Consider the following 22138-nt stretch of genomic DNA (forward strand, 5'->3'; position numbering starts at 1 on the left):
GGTTTGTTGTGTTCCTGAACCCTTCGGCTGTTCACATTGGTCACTAGATTTGGGCAAAAACAAACAAACGCACAAACAAAACAAAAACAAAACACGAGACCGACAGCCCTGTTTGCCAGGTGGTTTGAGCAGCTTTGCAGTTCGTTCCCCTCGTTGGTAGCTTTGTATTCTGCTTGTTTAACTTCTTTAGAAAACATGAGCTGGTAGTTCAGGAAATGTCTGTGCTTTCAGGAACAAAGAAGACAGTAGGGCATTGGCTGCAAACGCCTTTAATCCCAGCGCTTGGGAGGCAGGGGCAGGCAGGGGCAGGCAGGGGCAGGCAGGGGCAGGCAGATTGCTGTGAGTTCAAGGCCAGGAAAACCAGGGCTGCACAGAGAAACCCTGTCTCGAAAAACCCAAAAATAAGTAAATGGATAGATAGATAGATACATACATACATACATACATACATAAAAACAATAACAACAAAAACCAAAGAAGATTTTTTCCACTCAGATTGCTTTTTAAGAGAGGTTGAGATAGGTGTCTTCCCAAGTTTCTTAGCCTCAAGCAATCCTCTTGCTCCAGCCCCCGAAGTAACTAGGGGGACAAGCATACCCCCCATTCTAGCTTCTTCTCTCTCCTCCTCCTCCTTCTTCTTCTGGGCTGGTGGGGGTTTTGAGACAGGCTTTCTCTGTGTTAGCCTTGGCTGTCCTCAAACTCACTTTGTAGACAAGGCTGGCCTCGAACTCACAGATCCTCCTCCCTCTGCCTCCCAACTGCTGGGATTAAAGGTGTGCGCCACCACTGCCTGGCTGTGACAAGCCCTTTCTATCTTGCTCTTGCAAGCATGTTAGAACTGATAAGAAGCTCCTGGGAAACTCCAAAATACGGCTCAGCCCAGCCTCCTGACCTGGCAAAGACTAAAGGACCTAAACCCCTGACAGCACATGAGGAATCTTCTTCCTATTTGCAAAGTATGATGTGTAAGAATGATCGTCAAGCAGGTGTCAAGCAGGTGTGGTGGCGCACACCTTTAATCCCAGCACTTGGAGGCAGAGGCAGGGGGATCACTGTGAGTTCAAGGCCAGCCTGGTCTACAAAGTGAGCCTAGGACAGCCAGGGCTACACAGAGAAACCCTGTCTTGAAAAACCAACCAATCAAACAAACAAACAAAGCAATCTAGCTATAACATAATTTTTTAGTTTCCTACTGTTACACATTTAGACTATTTCCAATTTTTGTTTGTTTTGAATTTTAAGTGATTTATTTTATTGTCATCATCGTCATTATCATTATCATCATCATTGAGACAAGGGCCCTGACTGGCCTGGAACTGCTATGTCAAGAGCAGGTTAGGGCTAGAGAGATGGCTCAGTGGTTAAGAGCACTTGATTGCTCTTCCAGAGGTCCTGAGTTCAATTCCCAGCAAGCACATGGTGGCTCATAACCATCTGCAATAGGATCTGATCAACTTTTCTGGTGTTCATGAAGACAGACAGAGTACTCATACATAAAATGCATGAATAAATAAATCTTTTTTTTTTTTTAAAGAGTACAGCCAAGTACAGAGATAACAGAGAGTGTAAGTGGAGTGTAGCCACGTGTGGAGATCACAGAGCATAAACTATGACACCATTAAGTCACAGTAAAATACAAGGTTAGCTTTGACCCTCTGGCAGGTCTGTTAGTATCAGTTATGAATAACTCTTTCTAGGAAGCAGAGTTGAAAAATGTTGAACTTAACTTCACCTTATGAACAAAGATGGGTAGAAAATGGCTTCAGCTGTGTAACAAAGAGCAGGCCTCAACACTGGCGAACCAGCTGGGCATGGTGGCTCACACCTTTAATCCCAACACTCGGGAGGCAGAGGCAGGCGGATTGCTGTGAGTTCGAGGCCAGCCTGGTCTACACAGAGAAACCCTGTCTCAGGGGAAAAAAAAAACAAAACAACAACAATAACAACAAAAAACACTGGTGAACCACCTGATGTGGGTGCTGGCAATCAACTTAGGTCCTGTGTGAGAGCAGCAATTGCTCATAATTGCTGGCCCATCTCTCCAGCCCCTTGTTTTGGAATCTTTGAGACGGGGTTTCCTGTAGCTCAGGCTGGCCTGACCTTGCTATATAGGTGAGGTTGGCATTAAAATCCTGACCCTACATCTACCCCTGGAGTGCTGGGATTGGAGGCATGTGACACTGTGTGTGGCCTTCATGCTGTTCTTGGAAGCGTGCGGTGTTCTCATTGGTTCTTGGAAGGGTGGACATACAGAGGTGAGTCACTCATTCTTGGTTATGTTTCCGGTCATCCCTGTCCACGAACTCTGTTCACTGTCCACCTGTCTCAAATGCTACTGGACAAGTTGGAAATTCAGACTAGGGGCCTAGCCAACTCATCCAAGCTTATTTTATTTATGTTTATATGTATGAGTGTTTGCCTACATATATGTCTGTTACACCAACACATGTATGCAGTGCCCCTTGGGGTTCAGAGGAGGGAGTTGGATGCCCTGGGTCAGGAGTTACAGGAGGCTGTGAGCCACCACGTGGGCCCTGAGGCTCAAACTTTGTTCCTCTGGAAGAGCAGCCAGTGTTTTTTAACTGCTAAGCCATCTCTCCAGCCCCCAAATCTTTTGGTTATGACCATTATGGTGACATTTCGTTTAAAAATGAAAACTCTACAGGGGAATGATAAAAAAAATACTAGGAATGTCCCCCTGGATGGGGAGGCCTGGTGGCACTCAGAAGAAGAATAGCAGGCTGCCAAGAAGAGACTTGACACCCTATGAGCATATTCAGGGGGAGGAGGTCCCCTCAGTCACAGTCATAGGGGAGGGGAATGAGAGGAAAATGGGAGGGAGGGAGAAATGGGAGGATACAAGGGATGGGATAACCATTGAGATGTAATATGAATAAATTAATAAAATTTATGTTAAAAAACAAAAAAGAATACTAGGAATAAAGCAGCCGAACTCTAGGCAGAAGGGAAGGACGATCTGGCTGCTTAGAGTGAGTGATCATGGTGAGTGACAGCTGGGTCCTGGTTTCTGTGTCATACCCATAGGTCCCGAGGGGCTCCTCTCACAATACAGATAGAATATCGCTCCGTTTTGCTATGTTTATAGCAAGATAACCAATTGAAAATGCCTTAAGTTTTCCCTGAAGTATACTATTTCCCTAAAGTATATCTATTGATATACTTCAGTTGCAAGGTAAAAGCCACAGATTTTGAGGCCAGGCATGGGGTGCACGCCTTTAATCTCAGCACTCAGGAGGCAGTGACAGGTGGATCTCTGTCACAAAACAAAAAACAAACAAAGACATAGATTCTGGTCACTAAAGCAGAAAGACCGTTTTTATTCAGTTTGTGAGGGGCTAAGGAAGCTTTTGGAGCGGAGCCTGCCTGGAGGAGGCAGCCCGGGAAGAAGCAGGTCTTTCTTTTTCTTGTCTTTTCTTTTCTTTCTTCTTTTTTTAAAATTAATTTATTTTTATTTTATGTGCATTGTATGTCTACAGGTGTCAGATTTTGGAGTTACAGACAGTTGTGAGCTGCCATGTGGGTGCTGGAAATTGAACCAGGGTCCTCTGGAAGAACAGTCAGTGCTCCCAACCACTCCAGCCCATCTTATCTTTCTTTTTTTTTTTTTTTTTTTTTTTTTTTTGGTTTTTCGAGACAGGGTGTCTCTGTGTAGCCTTGACTATCCTGGACTCGCTTTGTAGACCACGCTAGCCTCGATCTCACAGTGATCCACCTGTCTCTGCCTCCCGAGTGCTGGGATTGAAGGCGTTTGCCACCACCGCCCGGCTAGGGCTTTCTTTTTCAACACGCTTGGCTGGAGTACACGAACTTTGCCTCTCTGCCAGGCTTGTATTAGGTTCAGAAGTCAAAGTCTTGGGAATGCAGGGCTGGTTCGCTCAGGTTAGGTCACACTCCCAGAGCCTGGCTGTGGCACAACTCAGAGCAAGACTCACAGCAAAAGAGTCTCCAGAGAGCTATTTAGATCTCCAGCTGGAGGCGGGCACGGTGTCTGAGAAAATAGATACCGGGTGGAAACCAGGTTGCTGTTGGGAAGTGGAAATGCGTGGAGCGCACAGCAAATGCCAGCATCCCCCGCTGAGAGCAAGGAGTGGGAATTCCATTGGATCCTTGTGAGTGTTGGTGGGTGCAGGTTGGTTTAGGGCTTTTCAAATGTTAGGTGGTGGCAGCCACCTCCTTCTGTCTTTCCTCCCTTTTCTGCCTCCTCTTCCCTCATGTGTTTCTCCTCTTAAGTATACACACTAAAAACACTGTTCCACTAGACAAAGTGCAGATCTGAAGTTAATCCTCTTCGCGTGACCGAAGGCCGAGAGTACAAGTGCTTATTCTTTTTCTGTTTTCTGTTTCCCGGAAGTGCCAAGTGGCTCTCAGAACATGCCTTCAATTGCTGGAGGTTGACTTCCAGGGTGTGGTAATTTGCCCATTTGAAGGTCTCGCTACGGAAACCTCTCTAGGTCATACCAGGGGCACTTTGGTGCTGGGGAACGCATTCTTTGCAGACGCCTTCTTTTTCCTTTCTGACGAGCATATGCATATAACCTTAGTTATATGCCCATTGTTAGAAATCCCTGCTGTTAGTAATATCTGGACAAACAAACTCCAAGGTCACCTCTTAGGCTAGTTCATTCCTGTGTCACAGGAAAGAGGGCAGCATTTGCCTGGGGCAGGGGGGTGTCTGTGGGCATCGGAGGAATGATTGCTGATTTATTGTTCAGACAGTTTTATGACCTGCCTAGCGAGTGCCCTCTCCTACCTTCCTAGTCTTTCTCAAAGCCCGGCATGGGTGGAGGAGCCATACCTATTCTAATGACAGGGGCCTCCGCCTGGGGAGGGAAGGTGCTAGTGTGTGCGCCTTGACCTACATCTCCTTCTGCCAGGTTCTTGTATATTCAAATTTGAACAGGTCAGGAGTACCAGATTTTTTTTTTCAGAGGATATGAATTTAAGTGTGGGTGGGGTGAGAAAGTCTGGCTCCCTTCACCCAGCTCGTTTCTCCACCCCACCCATCAGCTTCCTTAGGAGCGGTCACTTTTTAAGCCAGGCTGCCAGGCTACCAGGCTGGTAGAGCAAGCAGCAGTGTGCTGTTTACCCATGGGGCAGCTTGTTCCTCCTGGTTCAAGTGTACCAGATGGTACTTCCAACCAGCTAGGGACTTTGTGGTGCTATGGTGCTTTGCCTGCTTCATGTCCTTAGTATGTGCTGGCTTCATTGTTTTCAGGGTCCCAAGCTCTCTGAAGCTGTGATGTCTGGGAGTTGTGGAAAAAGCACTCTAGATTGCTAGAAACAATCAGGGCAGCTTGAAACCCACGCTCCACTTCTTCTGGAAAGCAACAAGCCTGATGCAAAGCACATGGGCTGTGCTGCCCCCTTGTGCCACTCGCTCTTGAGTCCCTCCTCAGCCTACAGTGCTCCAGCCACAAGGCCCTTTCCAAAGCTGACTCCTCCGTGTGAGTGTTTGTCTCCACGTAACATCTGCAATTCGGCCGCTAACTGCAATCCTACAGGCCTCCTGAGGCTGACCGATCTGTCACATAATCACTGATGTCTCTGCATAGCACAAAGTCCCCTCCGTAGCACCATATTCAGTCTCTCAGCTCTACTCGGAGTTTCACTTAACATTTGCTCAGTTTATTTATTTATTTATTTTTTAAAAAAATTTTTAATTCGAGACAGGGTTTCTCTGTGTAGCCCTGATTGTCCCGGGACTTGCTCTGGAGACCAGGCTGGCGTCAAACTCAGGAGATCTGCCTGCCTCTGCCTCCTGAGTTCCGGGATCAAAGCGTATGCCACCACCATCTGGCTTTCACTTACACTTATACTCGAGGTTGCTTGACTGCTCTTTTTTGTATGTTGAAGGTTATTGGCCCATGAAGGTGGGAGCCATGCTTGCTTGGCTCACTGTTGCCATTGAGAACTCACACAGTGTCTCTCAAGTCCTAGGTCGTCAGGCACTTCTGGCAGCAAGAACAGCAGCGCTGCATGTTTCATGGTGCCGCCTCTGCAATCCTGGAGGTCCAGAGACTGGGGAACAGTGCCTTGAAATAACACTTAGCCCAGCATTATGCTTTCAGCACAGTCTTTCTCAAGCTGAGGTCACAAACTCTAATTAGTATTTGGTGAAGAAATACAGATGTAATGAGGATTGCTAACAGTAGTTATGTGTAGGGAGGAGAGGTGGGGGGCGGTCCCTCAATCTCCCCTCACTATACTTTTCTTTATGTTTATAAGATAAACGTAACAAAGTGTACCACCTCTAATGATTTGTAGGTATGCAGTTCAGCGCAGTTAAGTATATTTACATCCTGTGCAAGCATCACCTTTTTATTGAATGGTGATAATAATTCAGTGCTGCACACGTTGGGGGGGGTTAACCTGTCCTCTGGCCACATAATGGCTCCAGAGTGTCGGCTGTCAACACTGTCTCAGGGCCTGAGGTTTTCAGTGCTGCGCTCCACTGATTTACCCAGAAGCCACTTTGGCATTTTCTTCATTGCTGTTGTCCGTCTTGTGAGAAGCCGCCTCAGGTAGATTGACCGATACCCAGCAATCACACCTTCATCTCTTCCTGCTCTATCGCTTCTTTTTGGCATGGTTGTCGCTTAAGTACGTCACTCAAAAAAAGTGTCAGCCTGTGTTAGAGACTGTTGTTTTTATTCAATATTTATCTTCCCTTACCTTTCTGTGGCCATCTAACTGATAAAGCCACATTTTTTTCCCCATTGCAGCAAAATATGTTGTCTATATGACTAAGTTCTGGCCAAAGACATAAAAAGGAAAAACCTTTTTTATGATATGCACAGGAATGCTGAGAAGCTGGCCCAGGGTGGCTGGGCTGAGGTCCTTTGGTCTTTTCACCTTTTTCCCTCCGGAGGCTCTTTGGGAGCCATGTTACACTGTAAGGTCGTATAAGGTGGAACAACACTTCCCAAGGCATCATGGCATCCTGTTAAGGCTGTTGTCTTCTGGACTAGAGAGGGAAGGATAGGGGGACCTTTCCCGGCTGCCTTACAGAGAAATTCTTTTGGCTAAAACCATTCTTCATTTGGATTTTCTGCTAGTTTATCTGAGTCTAGTTCCGACTCCCAGCCTGAAACCCTGTGTGCAGTCCAGGAGCACTTGCATTTGGCTTTACGGTGGCGGCAGTTCTGGGCCTCAACCTGGGATACGCAGTCTGTACTGGAATCAGCACAGAGGTAAGGGCTCCGTCCTAGTTAACCTCTCTCACCCCGGCTGGAACCTGAGCAGGTTGAGTCTGTAACTAACCAGGCACCCAGCAAAGCCTAGCAACTCTGTTCTAGATCGTGTCATTGTCCTCACATGCTGCAATCTTCTCAGATGCCTCTGAGTCACAGTCATGTTCTGACGCTGGCCCTGTCCTCTCCAGGTACCACCGCTCTCACTGGCACACTGCTTTCAGTAAGTAACATTTCCATCCACCTATCCTGACAATTTTGCCGGGAACTTGGGTTTTTTTTTTTTTAAAGATTTATTTATTGTATATGAGTGCTTTATCTGCAGAAGAGGGCATCAGATAACATTATAGATGGTTGTGAGCCACCATGTGGTTGCTGGGAACTGAACTCAGGACCTTTGGAAGAGCAGGCAGTGCCCTTAACCACTGAGCCATTTCTCCAGCCCAGAGCTTGGGTTCTTTTTTGACACTTTCCTCACTTCCAATGTCCAGACAATTCTCAAGTCCCAGAAACTCCCTGTAAGACCTAGCTGTGTCTTCAGTGTCACCTTGGAGAGCTCGGTTATGCCATTTCTTTTCTAATGGCTTTCCTACAGGACTCTCCTCCTCCACACAGCTAAGAGAGACATCTCAATCAAGCCAGACCATACTCCTACCACGCCTTTACGGCTTGTACTAGCGTGGAGATGAGACCGCCAATGCTAACACAGCCTAGGAGGCTCTTTATATCTGGGCCCTGTCCACACTTCTCCACAACTGTGAATGCACTCCCTGTCTCTGGGGGTTTTTTCTGTTCTGGGCATGCCATATGAATGGATGATATCACATGTGGCCTTTGTCACTGCCCTCTTGGCATCATGAGTTCAGAGTTCATTGTTCTGCAGGGCATGTTGTCCTGCCTTCTTTCTCATGGTAGCTTAATTTGCACTGTGCTTACTTTCTCAACTACGGGTGGTTATTGGGTTGACTCATTTTAGGGTGTTATAGAGAATGCTGCTATGAACATTCATGCACAAGCATGCTGTGGGTGCATGTTTTTATTCTTTATTTACCTTCTCTTGGAAGTATCTATGTCCAACATATAATATATATGTATAAATATATAAATATACATATATATTTATATATTTATGTTGGATTCTTTGTGGAAGCCTCCACAACCTCTCTTTTGGAGGGTATTCTCAGTTTATTTTTAAAAAAGTATTTCTCGTGTCTCTGTGTGTGTGTGTGTGTGTGTGTGTGTGTGTGTGTGAGAATGCGTGCGTGTGTATACGAGTGCATATAGGCATGCGTGTGAATGAAGGTCAGAGGACAACTTTCCGGAGTGGTTTTTCTTTCCACTCCCATGGGTCCTGGGCATTGAACTCAGGTCATCTGGCTTGGAGGCAGGCATTATTTCTACTGAGCAATCTACCTGGCTGTCTTGGTCATGGTTCTACTGCTGTGACACCCATTTGATCGGGGGGCGGGTGGGGTGGGGGGGTGGGTGGGGTGGGGGTGGGTGGGGGTGGGGGTGTTTACAGTTTCAGAGGGTCAGTCCAGGTCCATGTCAGAGGGTTATCATGGTGGCAGGCAAGCATGGTGCCAGAGCAGTAGATGGACAGCTCACATCTTACTTCACAAGCATGGGGCAGAAAAAGAGAGACTGGGACAGGTTTGGAATTTTGAAACCTCAAAGCCCACCTCCTGCCGTAAGCCACGCCTCCTAATCCCTCCCAAACAGTTCCACACTGGAAATCAAGCATTCAACTGTATGAGCCTCTGGGGGGGGGGGGTCATTCTCATTCAAGGCAATTCACTGCCCTTGCTTCGCTTGTGAGGCAGGATCTTGCTATGAAGCCCTGCCTGGCCTCTCACCAGGCTGTCCAGGTTGGCCTTAAACACTCAATCCTCTTGCCTCAGCTTATGGGATTCTGGGATTATGGAGGCTCAGGCACTATGTCTGGCTGTGGTGCTACAGTGTTTGGCTTTAATTCAATCTCCAGTTTTTCCTCCCCTTTGCCTTTCTCTCCCTCCAGTGTAGACTCCCTTGCTGAGTAGGGAGTTCAGTAGGAAGTGAACCTTTCAAAGTGCCTAGAAGTTATTTGGAAAGGCTTTTGAACCCAGAGGATGGATACTGAAACAATGTTTACCTCTGGGTTAGGCACGCAAATGGTGCCATTTCTAACAGGAGCACTTACAGATTTAGTTAGCTGTTCCCAGGGGGTTAGCTTACAGCTTTCAGGCCAAACAGTCTCTTAATTACTGCACTCAGTCTGAACGTTTTAAAGAATCACTTTTAAGTTTCCCGGTGGTACTACAACCATCATTAAGCCTTTACATGTAAACATGTGTTGTGAGTTTGCATGCCATGTGTGCACATTGTAATTGCTTTATAAACTGTTGGTTGATGAAAGTGTCTCCCAAGTGTATGATCTGCTGTACACATGGGGGAGATACTGAGTTCTGCTTTAGAACGCATGGAATAGGAAAGGATTTCTGTGGGCGCCCGGACACGAATTCACACTTGTCTTTGCCGCCTCCCTCCCATCAGGTGAAAAAAAAACCACTTAAAGTCTGGCATCTACTTAAGGCGGCGGCCTATTTTTAGAATAAAGGTCGCCTCCTCTACCCGTGTAAATTTAATCTGCGGAACAGGACAGAAACAGGGTCAACGCGCTTTAGCTACACGCTCCCTTGCCCTAAGTCATTCGGCACAGAGAGGATGAACAATGTTCTAGAAGCTGCCAAGATAACACCGAGGTGGAGATGTTGAGCGCTCGGGCGCAGGCGGCGGGTGGGATGAGGAGAGCGAGCGCCCGGCGTGCGAGCCCTTGCACCGCGAGGCGCCCTCCCTGGGTACACAGATAAGTGAGTCAATCATTTCCGCCCGCCCGCCCGCCAGTCCGTCCTGACTTAAGTCGTCTGACCGCGGGGACCGAGGCCTGCTATTAAGACTCCTTCCCGTTCGGTCCAGAGCCCACTTCGAGGATCCGCTTGAGTCACCTGGATCGGGCGAGCCGAGACCAGGGAGGCGCAGGCGCCCGAGGGTGGAGGGCACCGACTACGTTCTCCACGGCGGCCGCCTCGGAAGGAAGAGGAGGGGCAACAGCGCGTGGAGAAGAGAAGGAAGAGGCGTCCGGGGAAGGGCAGGGAGGAGAGCCGAAGGCGCTGGGGAGGGAGAGCAGGGGCGTGGGGGCGGGGGCGGGGCGGGCGCGCCCGGGGCGGGGCGGGGCGGCGGGCTCTGCAGCTGCTGGGGGCTGCCGGGATTGGGGATCCGCGCCGCGGTGCAGTCGCCTGGCTCGCTGGGCTCGGCGGGACATGAGCGAACTGCTGTCGCCGCGCGCTCAGCCCAGCTAGCCGCCCGCCCGCCCGCCCGCCTCCTCGGAGCCCCGCACCTTGCCGCCGCCTCGGAGCCCAAGCTCGGCCTGCGCCCGTGCGCTCCGCCGCAGTCATGGGGCTGCAGCCCCTGGAGTTCAGCGACTGCTACCTCGACCGCCCGTGGTTCCGGGAGAGGATCCGCGCGCACGAAGCGGAGCTCGAGAGGACCAACAAGTTCATCAAAGAGCTCATCAAGGACGGCAAGAACCTTATCGCTGCCACCAAAAGTAAGCGGGGCCCTCTCGCGTTCGGGCTGCGGCGTGGCGGGGGAGGCGGGGAGGAGCGTCTTCCCGGCCCGTGTGGGATGGCTCTGTGCCCCTAGACCGGAGTAATTGGAGATTCCTTAGGGGGAGAAGCTCCAGGACATTCCTCTCCTTAGGCGCTTCGGGCGCGTCCTCCTTCCCGCCCCGGCCCCTCGGTGGCGCGGGAGCCAGGAGCGGTGCGTGGGAGCTGCCCCGGGGCTCCCGCCTGGCCGGGCGGAGCACGCCTAGGCGCCGGCAGGACCCAGAGGAGACTCGGCCGGAGTCAGGCTTTAGTGCGCCCTAACGTTGCCCCCAGCCTCCGGCAAATCCGAGACATCAATCAGCTAAGACAGTTTTGTCTTGTAACCTTTCCAAGGAACTTTCTAGGAGATTCTTGGGAGACCCTGCTTGTAACTGAGTTCTTCAAAAGTTCCTGAAGTTACACTTAACTCTTAGATATCCCTTTTCTACCCCGTGCGACTGTCCCGACCTGAGTCCCTCATGTGCTAAACCAGAAAGTCTACTTGGCTTTGTGCTGCCTTGTGCACATTCCTTCTGTACTGTGCTGAAGCGAGTTCAAAGATTGGGGATTGAAAGGGTCAGTGGGCAGACCGCCCCCTGCTTCTAGCCGGCAGTGCCTGTGAGTAAGTAGGAAATTCCACTCTCTTCAGGCTTGATGCCTTCCACCACAGTCCAGTATTCAAACAGACAAGCAAGCAAGCAAGCAAACAAACAAACAATCCAACAACCCAACAAGCCACCTCTGAAGACAGCAACAGAAAGAGCAGTGTTTTGGAGTCCTAATGAGTCTAGGAGTAGAGGCCGGTGCAGAAACAGTTGTAATGCTCCACAGACGGGGAGAAATTAGTTTTCCAGGGCCAGGCACTGGCATCCAGGCCACGCTGGAACCCCAAGTCCCTTTCTTGAGTCACTGTGAGCACCCTGTTTCCCCTTAAAACACCTGAGCGGGCAGGAGCCAAGCCCCAGGGGTACTACTCCCCAGCCCCTCGGGTAGATGGTGCTTAGGTTTCCTGGTTCAGTAGTCGCCGCCATCCTCGGGAATTTATTCCGTGTGCTTGTAGACACGTACACTCTCACCACACCGTTTTTGCATCTAGGAAGATGAAAACGTACTGAGGCTTCCTTCCATCCACCCGGTCAAGTGCCTGGCCCAGTTAATATGCACTTAATGAATGAGTTGAAATGTTTTTTAATGGGAAGAATTTAGTGGAGCCATCCCTGTAATTTGGGAAGCAAGTCACTCAACTTCCCTGGACCTTCTCCAAGGCACCTTTGGGTCTGTGACCTCTTAGTGTTGCGGAGCTGGCTTGGGAAGCCCTTTGGGATGAATGGGTCATGTGCCGGGTGGCCGTGCAGGCCTTTGCCTTTGAGTTTTTCCGTGCTAGGCGGGACACGGGAGGAAAGTCTGTAAACAGGGAGCAATGACCACAGACAGTGAGAGGGGTGGGGAACACCAATGGCCTGTGACGTCTTCGTGTTCCGGTTTCTGTGGCCCACTGTTAAGTAGCATCACTACATGGGGACATACGTGTACCTTTTCAAAAAGGTGTTTGTGTGCTCCTGTACCATTGTGCACGTGTGAGGTCAGAGGTCAGAGGTTAGGTCTGTGGAGCTGAATCTCCCTTTCTGTGTTTATGTGGGCTCTGGGGTTCAGGGTTTGGTCATCTCTATCCAGCTTGGTTTGTTGGCTAGTAGGGACACGAGGAGAGGGGCAGATGGCAGAGTCAGTTTGGCCATGGGTAGGAAGCTATTTCTGTGACTGTAAGCTGCTCCGCTGGCAGGAAGCATGCCTCATGTTCCTGAGGCAGCCAGTGTGTGTGTGTGTGTGTGTGTGTGTGTGTGTGTGTGTGTGTGTGTGTATGTGTGTGTGTATGTGTATTAGCTTGCCTCCTCAGAAGGGAGACCCTCTGGAAATTGTGGCTTGCTGTCTTAATCCTTGTGCTTGGGGTCAAAGGTGAGAAACAAAATGGATGATCATTGTCTTTAAGAGGGCAGCTAGACAGTAGTGTCTTTTTATCCTCATCCATAACCTTAGGTTCTTTCCCACAATAAAAGCTTTAGAGGATGCTCTTTTTGGCAAGTTGGAAGGACCCTGGCCTTTTCCCACTTGGCCCATGAAAGTGGTCCTCTCGTTCTTAGCAGAGATTAAGAGGGCAGAGCATAAGTAAGGACACCTGGTTTGGGCTTCTCTCTATGGGGTCTGGCTGGGTTGGGTGGGTCATGCAGCTCTTGCCCCGCCTCCCGCACTGCACCACTTGGCAGCATCAGTCAAGTTCCCTAGCATTTGGAAACATGCCGATGAGGTCAGGTAACCAGTTGTCTTTCCGTAACTTTGGATTCTAGGGATGCAAGGAAGACTATTAAGGGGAAGGAAGGGTCTGCAGAGCAGTCATTGAGCTGGTCAAGACTGCCAGTTTGCCTCAGTTTCTTTCTGTTCTATATATCGGTTTGCAGAACAAGGCCTTTTGTGCTTTTCTTTGGAATTTGTGTTTAAATGATTTCTGTTCTTCATTGTCTTGCAAGAAGACATCTTGTCTTGACTTTTGAGTATCTCGAACCATTTTTTCAAGATTCATTTGTTTATTTATTAATTATGTATACAGTGTACCTTAGGTCATATTATAGATGGTTGTGAACCATAATGTAGTTGCTGGGAATTGAACTCGGAACCTCTGGAAGAGCAGACAGTGCTCTTAACCACTGAGCCATCTCTCCAGCCCCTCGAACCATTTTTGAATCCTTCTATAAATGTTCCAGGAAGTTGGAGGCCCAAAGGCTTCTTGGTGAGTTCTCTTCCATGGCTGCAACAGGAAGTAATACTGTAGTTTAATGCTGTGTGGGCACCCCAGAGAAGTCCTGGCCTTGCTTGTACTTTCTGCAGCGAATTCACTCCAGTCTGAGGGACATTTTTGCATTATTTGTACTCTGCTGAGTTATTCAAATAAAGGATACGAAATAAGACAAGTGGCAGTGCCCTGCTGCCATCCTAGTGGTCTGGAGGCTGATGCAGGAGGATTGCAAATTTGAGCTCACTTTGGGTTACAAAGTGAGACCCTATCTTAAAAAGCTAAACCGTGGAAGGCCTGGAGAGCTGGGTCAGCAGGTAAGAGCAGCACACACTGCCCTTCCAGAGGACCAGACTTCAGTTCCTAGCACCTCTATCAGATGGCTCGCAAGCACCTGTAACTCCAGCTCCTAGGGGATCTGACACCTCTGGCCTCTGTGGCACCTGGATTTGCCTGCACGTACATTCCCCCTCCCCCCAGACACATACGCATAAGTTAAAAAAAAAAAGAAGCTGAAGGGAGTAAAAAGAATAAGTGGCAGTAAATACCCTGACGTTTGTTCCCAGAACAAGTTTGTGGCAGGGCACAGCAGGGGAAAGACTGCTAGAAGTGTTAGAACTCATCGGTGTTTTATATAAGGAAGAGAACCATGTCGGATTGGAAACAGCTGAGAAGAAACCGAAACATCTGCAGTGGGGGAAGAATGAGGTGGCCAGTTTGACTGACAGGAATGAGAAGGTCAGCGTCTGATTGCAGATCAAGGTGGGGATGGGAGTGCTCCCCCCGGAAAGCCAAGGTGGGGATGGGAGTGCTCCCCTGGAAAGCCACAGATGGGGATGGGAGTGCTCCCCCCCCCCCCCGTAAGCCACAGGCGAGGATGGGAGTGCTCCCCTGGAAAGCCACAGGTGGGGATAAGAGTGCTCCCCTGGAAAGCCATAGGTGGGGATGGGAGTGCTCCCCCCGGAAAGCCACAGGTGGGGATGGGAGTGCTCCCCTGGAAAGCCACAGGTGGGGATGGGAGTGCTCCTCCCAGAAAGCCACAGGTGGGGATGGGAGTGCTCCCCCCGGAAAGCCACAGGCCTTTGACAGAAGCGCTGCATAAGGGGAGAGATGGTTAGAGTAGGGGCATGTGGTGTGTGTGTGTGTGTGTGTGTGTGTGTGTGTGTGTGTGGTGGGGGAGAGACTTGGACACAGCATGGGGGGTGGGCTGGAGGAGCTCCAGAGAGTCAGTGACTTATGTGGGAGATCAGGAGATCATCCACTCACTTCAATGGACTCTTTGTTCCAATGGCTTTTTAGTTCTTGCTTTTGTCATTCCTCCCCTCGTGTAGCGTGACCAGTGTCCTCTTTCAGAGCACTGTAAAGGACCGTGAGCTTTCCAGGCAGTGCCTGGTTTTAGGTGCTTGTAACACTTACGTTCCTGTGTGTTTAATGGAGAGTGCCTGGCCTGTAGGGAGAACAGCATCAGCCAGCAGCCCCAAGGCATTGGTGAGGTGCTCCGCAGCAAGCTCGGATGGTCTGGTTCAGTGTGAGCTGCCCACCCCCACTGTGTACAACGGGTCTGCCTGGGCTGGCATCTTTCTTTCTGTGTGCTGGGTTGGGGAAATCTCTTATGTTGCCCGTACATGTTATGCTGAGATTTGAGAGATTGGAAAGACAGTCAGCTCTCTGTGTGCACGTGAGTGTCAGTGGATCGCAGGAGGCTGACTGAAGTGGCGTGGAAGGTGCTGGAGCCCATGAGGTGCTTGTGCAGAGGCTCCCACTGACCCAGGAGACACTTTCCCCTCCACTGGTCCCGATTTTGTCCAGGTGACTCAGACATAGGAACTTAGGGGATGGTTTTGGTTGATGTCACTTGCTTCTGGCTCAGTCCCGGCCCTAGGACATAGGCAGGAGAGGCCGGGCTTGTGGAAACCGAGAGCAGGCTGAGGAGCGCCATCCATTCTCTTGGTCTGGCAAGTTGTCTTATTGTTGAGCATTCCAAGGGCTGGGGATGTAGTTTAGTCCGTAGAGTGAGGTTTTGTCCCCAACACCAGTGAGTCAAGCTTAGTGGCATAGGCCGTAATCCCAGCACTTAAAAGATATAGGTAGGTGGATCAAAAGTTCCTGGTCATTCCCTGCTACACAGCAGGTTTTAGGCCAATGTGAGACACATAAAAGGGTGGGGATTCCAATTCTGGTGCAGGTGACTGACAGGAAGCCTGCTCGGGTGGGGGTGGCGGGTAGGAGGTTGCCTTTTGTCAAGAGGACCAAAAAGCCACTTTGGACCATGAGTGGAACCCATCTGAGAGTACTGAACTAATTACATCTGCGTTCATGGTGCAGTCAGTGTGGGCCATGGATTGTTTTAGGCCTGAGGCCACATCTGAATATTTGTTAAATCCTAGTAGGACAGTTTGTGTTGGTGTTCTCCTGTTTGTTTTGTCGGGATTGGTTTTGTAGATTTGTGCTAATGCGGCTACTAAGTGGAAATGAGAGCAGTATAGAAGTAAAGTATTTGAAAAGCTCATAAAATTACAAGTTATGCCAGGCGTCGTTATGCACGCCTTTAATCCCAGCCCTCGGGAGGCAGAGGCAAGTGGATCACTGTGAGTTGGAGGCTAGGCTGGTCTACAAAGCCAGTCCAGGATAGCCGAGGCTACACAGAGAAACCCTTGTCTCGAAAAAGAAAAGAAAGAAAGAAAAGAAAAAAAAGTTTAACTTTTCCCTGAATAGAAAAATGTTCATGCATGGTTTTTGTCCTGAAGGAAGAACTCACCAAGGACCCCCCCACCCCACCCCCATTTCGCACTGTGGTCAGGGCCTCGCCTGGGATAAGCCTTCAGCTTGCCCTGCCCTTGGAGTCTATTTCAGCAGCCTGGTCCATTGTAGGAAAGTAGGGTGGCTGGGAAAATAATTAGGATGGGGTTTGAGCTGGGAGAAGGGCAGACTGGCTAGGAAGGCTGTTCTCATCACAGGTGGTCTTTGATTCCTTTTAGAGTGGGTCCACCAGTGGCAGGGCGTTGCTCCCTGGGAGTGTGGGCTGTTCGGTGAGCTGATGTCCTTGTGCTTTTGTGAACCGGCCACTCATCAGTCCCATTCCCAGGGGCTTCTTTACCTTTGCTTGTTTATTTGAGACGCAGTCAAGGTGAGCAGCCTGGCTGGCCTCTAGGCTATGACCTTTCCCCCAGCCTTGTGAGTGCTGGCTCCTCACAGGCTTTCCTCTGATGACCATGGCAGGGAGGGAGGGAGGGAGGGAGGACCTTGCTTTGCTTTTTGGTGTTTATTCTTTTTTTTTTTCTTTATTTTATTTTTTTAAATTTATGTGTGCTGGTGTGAGGGTATCAGATCTTGGAGTTACAGACAGTTGTGAGCTGCCATGTGGGTGCTGGGAATTGAACCCGGGTCCTTTAGAAGAGCAGGCAATGCTCTTAACAACTGACCCATCTCTCCAGCCCCCTTGGTGTTTATTCTTTAAAGCAGCTGTTGAGCCAGGTGTTGGTGCTGCTGTGCTTTTCTTCCCAGCGCTCAGGAGGCAAGATTCACTCAGGTGACCCTTGAGTTTGAGGCCAGCCTGGCCTTCTTAGAGAGTTCCAGGACAGCTGGGGTTACCCTGTCTCAAAACAAAACAAAAGTAACCAGAACCGGCTGAAAGAATCAAACACAGACAGTGTGGCCTGTCAGTCCCGGTCCAAATGAAGCCACCTGGTAACAGCGGGCCCGGGTCCAGCTCAGTATAGTTGTGAACGTGTTTCATTAGGTTACTACAGGGGCTGGATTGACACATGCAGAAGTGTTCAGAATAAACTCGAAGATAAAAACCAGGTTATATCATCTATAGGGCCTTTTTCTTCGGGTAAAGAGGAGCACTTAGCTAACTTTTTGGTACTCACTACTCCTAAACAATGTGTTTGCCCAAATCACTGTTACTGCTTAGCAAGAACATAGAACTGTCAGACTCTGGAAGGAACCACATTCTGACAATGCTGGAACGTTCTAGAAATAAAATAAGTAAAGCTCACTGATGCCTTGTGGGAACCCGATTCACAGTGATGTGAGTGTCAAGTCGGAGATGTCACAAAGGCTGTGGTTAGACCCCGAATGGACCGTGCCCAGCCGAGGTGCCAGCAGCCAGATAGGGCTGTCCCCAGCTGCTGAAGGTTGAGATGGTGACACCAGTGACCAGAACATTAGATACTTCACATCACTGGGCTGTGCTTGGGGACATTAAGTCATTCTCTCTCATGCTGGAAGACCATAGCCCATTAGTGGCAGTATTTGTCTTTGCTAAAGGAATTTCACAGAGGAGAGAGAGCTGGAGACTTCTGGGAGAGAGCTTGTCCTGGGAGCTGTTGGGCAAGCCTGGCCTGCACCAGGTGTGTGCTCTTACTGTAAATCAAGGTTTGAATGAGTGCGGATGTGACCTTGTATAGATTCATCAACTTTACATCTGACCACACTTTAAGGTAACAGTGTCTTTTGTCATGTCCGAAGTCTCTTGTTAGAAATTTAAATGTGAAGACTGTGTCTTCTGGCATTCAGTGTCCTTCAACTTCGCCTTTGATTTTCTAAAAGCTTTTTTTTGTTGTTGTTTTTTAAAGGAAAATTGCTAAGTTGGCTTTTGTTTCAATTTTGGAGGAGGAGTGTTGAACTGCCCGGATTATTCTGAGTAAAAGTGTCTTGAATGTCTTACTTGATTCCTTTACAAATGAAACCTCGGGGACAAGGTTTATTTTTATTTATTTATTTATTTTTAAAGATTTATTTATTATGTATACAGATCTCATTATAGATGGTTGTGAGCCAACATATGGTTGCTGGGATTTGAACTCATGACCTTTGGAAGAGCAGTCAGTGCTCCTAACCTCTGAGCCATCTCTCCAGTCCCGACAAGGTTTATTTAAATGTACACTTAAAAAACTTTTCCTTGGGCTCAGTAGAACACATGTGACTTTTTGCAGAGGACGCAGGCTAGGTTCCCAGCGCCCACATGGTGGCTCACAACCATCTGAAACCTCAGTTCCAAGGGATCTAACATCGTCTTTTGATCTATGTGCACACCAGGCATGCACACGGCACACATATACACACAAAGACACACTCATACATTAAAACAAAAGAAAATCTAAAAAATCCAAACATTTCTTATTTAAATGTGCATGGTAATAGCTAATGGTTACTTATTGACTATCTGCTGTACTTGATGCTAACTCGTGACTATTATATATTAACACTTGTGCTGTGTTGTCATGACTTAGAGGCTAGGAAACAGTTTAGAGAGGTTTAGCTGCATATCCAAATGACAGTTGCGTGGAGGTGGGATGTAGCCGTGGCTTTGTCTGATTTCCCCAGCCCAGACCACAATTAACAAGGCATCCCAAAATAAGGGGATGTAACTCGTGTGTAACTGTGGTCTTTAGCAGGGAATGTTACAGTGATAAACCCTGGTTATCTGAAAGTGCACATTTAATAATCTATAGAATATCCTTATTAGCTCAGTACAGTGACGATGTAAATTTCAAATTGTGACCATTGTGGTCATTGTTGTAAATAAAATTGACAGTTTATAAGTGTAGATATTCAGAAATTATTTTGGTTCAAGATCCATTGCAAAGCACAGACTTCCACTCAAAATTCTTTTTTCTTCTCTTTCTTTATTTGCATCTTTTCCCTTTTTGTTCCTTCCTCTTTTTTTTATTTTTTATTTTTTATTTTTTTTTTTGAGACAGGAATATCTTCTTTTTAGACAGAATTTCTATTATCTAGCCTTGGCTGTGCTGGAGCTCATTCTGTAGACCAGGCTGACCTCGAATCCACAGAGATCTGCTTGCCTCTGTCTTCCAAGTGCTGGGACTAAAGCCTTGCACAACCATAGCCAGATCCTCCTGTTTCTTATTTTACCTTTTAGTTGAGAAAATTTTAACACTTTTTTTTTTTTTTAACTTCAAAATTTCAAAATAGACCCAAGGACATGGCTTTTTGGCAAAGTGCTACCTGGTGTGCGTGAGGTCCAGGGTTTAATCCCCAGCACTGGAAATAAAAGTTCAAAATGTTCCCGAAGTATAAAAAGACAAAGAACTTTATAATTGCCACCATATATTTGTCTTCCAGCTTCAAAAATAAATAAATAAACAGACGAATATATAAATAGGGGTTGGGGATTTAGCTCAGTGGTAGAGCATTTGACTAGCAAGCTCAAGGCCCTGGGTTTGGTCCTCGGCTCTGGGAAAAAAAAAAGATAAAATAAATAAATACCAGCTGGTATTTATCTCCCTGAAAAGCAGAAACTAGCCAGGCGTGGTGGTGCATGCCTTTAATCCCAGCACTTGGGAGGCAGAGGCAGTTGGATCGCTGTGAGTTTGAGGCTAGCCTGGTCTACAAAGCAGTCCAGGATGGCCAAGATAACGTAGAGAAACCCCAGACGGGGACTCTCCATGCAGCTGTGGATGGCCTGAAGCGTTCTTTGTAGAGGAAGTTGTCCTTGAACTCACAGAGGTCCTCCTGCCTCTGCCTCCTGATCAAAGGTCGACACACTATGCTGGCCGCTAGACCTTTAGTAGTTTAATACCGCAATTCCGTCATACTTGCGTGATGGTCTTATACATAGATTCCATTTGGGAGATTTAGCTTACTGATAGTTTTGTTGTATTTTTGAACAATGAACAACATTCATACAGTTTTACTGTTTTTGCATCCTGTATCTGCTTTATATTTATGTATCCCAGCCCCAGGCCTTTACCTGTAGAGAACGTTCATTACAAAAGCCTTAGTGTGAGAAATTGCAAACACTACCTTTGCAAATGATCTGTAACTAATGAATCCATGGAGTTCTTAAGACTTTTGAGGCGGTCAGGCTCAGACCCTGGGCCTGTGTGTGTGCGCAGGGCTAGTGCTGTACTACTTAGGCACAGCTCTAGGACTAAATTGTGTTTTCCATATTTTGAGTTATTAGCCCAGTGCTATAAGCAGAGAAAACCAGTGTACATTTCATGACTTAAGAAATGACTGACTGGTCTGAACCAACAATAAAAAACCTTGAGAACTTTTTTTAAAAATTGAACTTGGACTTTGAGCATTAGAATGTAAAGGCAAAATGATAGTTGTGTTTCTTTTTTTTTCTATATTTATTTATTTACTTATTATGTATACAGTGCTCTGCCTCCATGTACACCTGCAGGCCAGAAGAGATCATCAGATCACATTATAGATGCTTGTGAGCCACCATGTGGGTGCTGGGAATTGAACTCAGGACCTCTGGAAGAGCAGTCAGTGCCCTTAACCTCTGAGCCATCTCTCCAGCCCCTGTTAGTTGTGTTTCTAAACACCTTGTACATGAAAAACTTTAGCTTAGGTGGAAGGCGTGTGAGGGTGAGTCGCTCAGGTGGGAGGTGCGTGAGTGGGAGGCGAGTACAAACAGAAGCCAAGTAGAGAGCCAGGAAGATGACGGAGACAGGAGAAGGAAAAGGAGCCCCTCACCTGGAGCCCAGCTCAAGTCTCTTGCCTGCAGCAAAGCAAGAATTGCACGTAGCACAAGATAGAGGGTCTGTCTCCCTTCTTAGCTGTGAACCTGGAGCCCCTGTACGGCCTCAGTGCCTCCTGCGTCACGACATACCTAGTTTATCTCACTTATATATAATTTATCTTAAGGGAAAAAAAAAAAAAGAAGGGAGAAAGGGTTCCTCTGCACCTTTTTGAGATGTAACCTGAGAGTCACCAGAGTGGCACACGTAAATGGCTAGTATTGAGAGAGTTAATAAATTGCTTATCCGTGCCTCCTCCCCCTCGTTTTCTGTTCCCCACCTTTCTGCAGTCTCGTTTTCTGCAGTTCTCTTGGAGAAGCCCACACCCTTGCCAACCTTCTGTCCCCGAGTCACGTCTTAAGGCTTGGCGGGCGGCACATTACAGTAGTTCTACTGAGTCCCGCCTCTGCTTCGTAACCTCTCCACGGGCCTGCAATTTTTTTCCATGTTGAAGTCATGAGTCAGGGTCACTGCATGACTAGAGACGACCCTCAGGCTGCTGGAAATGGCTGCCGGGAGCCGCATCCCCTCACGGCTGATAGACCCATGTCCTACTCAGCTTGGTATTCCAAATGTGGAAACATAGTTCCTCGACTGGCCACAAGACTGCTTCTGCATCAGCGCCCTTGTTCCTGAACAACCAGACAGAAACTTCCGGATGCTCACCTTCTGAGAAACAACCGGACAGAAACTTCGGATGCTCACCTTCCGAGGCAGGAGCCACGCCCATCTCAGCTGCCTCTGACCTAGCTAGGTTGGCCTCCCCGGTCCAACTAGAATTTCTTCCCTGTTTCCTGAGGAAGATAACTAATCCTGAGCCACTCGGTATTTCATCTCGGAGTGTGGTTCCTCCTCACTCACTGATTTGCTCACCCACAGGCACCTCTGCCCTTGGGTGCTGAAGCAATGCTGTCTGGGAGCAAGTGGTGTTGAGGTGGGTAGCTGGAGGAACTTGATTAGCTGGGGCGGTGTCCCCTCAGGCCTGCATGCAGGGTGTGTAATGGTTTCTAGACAATTGAG

General features: G+C 48.3%; 1 protein-coding gene across 2 annotated transcripts in view; it reads left to right on the forward strand.

Annotated features, from left to right (window-relative positions):
- The first annotated feature begins 10338 nt into the window (after nucleotides 1-10338).
- LOC311582551 (transmembrane protein 184C-like) overlaps nucleotides 10339-22138 on the forward strand; it is a 43827-nt gene continuing 32027 nt past the window's right edge. The window contains exons 1-2 of one of the 2 annotated variants that reach the window (XM_084755721.1): nucleotides 10339-10797; nucleotides 21409-22052. The gene's annotated coding sequence lies outside the window, so the exon portion shown is untranslated. The remainder of the gene's footprint in view (nucleotides 10798-21408; nucleotides 22053-22138) is intronic. The other variant, XM_084755720.1, reaches the window with a different exon arrangement.

Source organism: Acomys minous (assembly GCF_964271855.1).
Source record: "Acomys minous genome assembly, chromosome: 14".
Taxonomy (NCBI): domain Eukaryota; kingdom Metazoa; phylum Chordata; class Mammalia; order Rodentia; family Muridae; genus Acomys; species Acomys minous.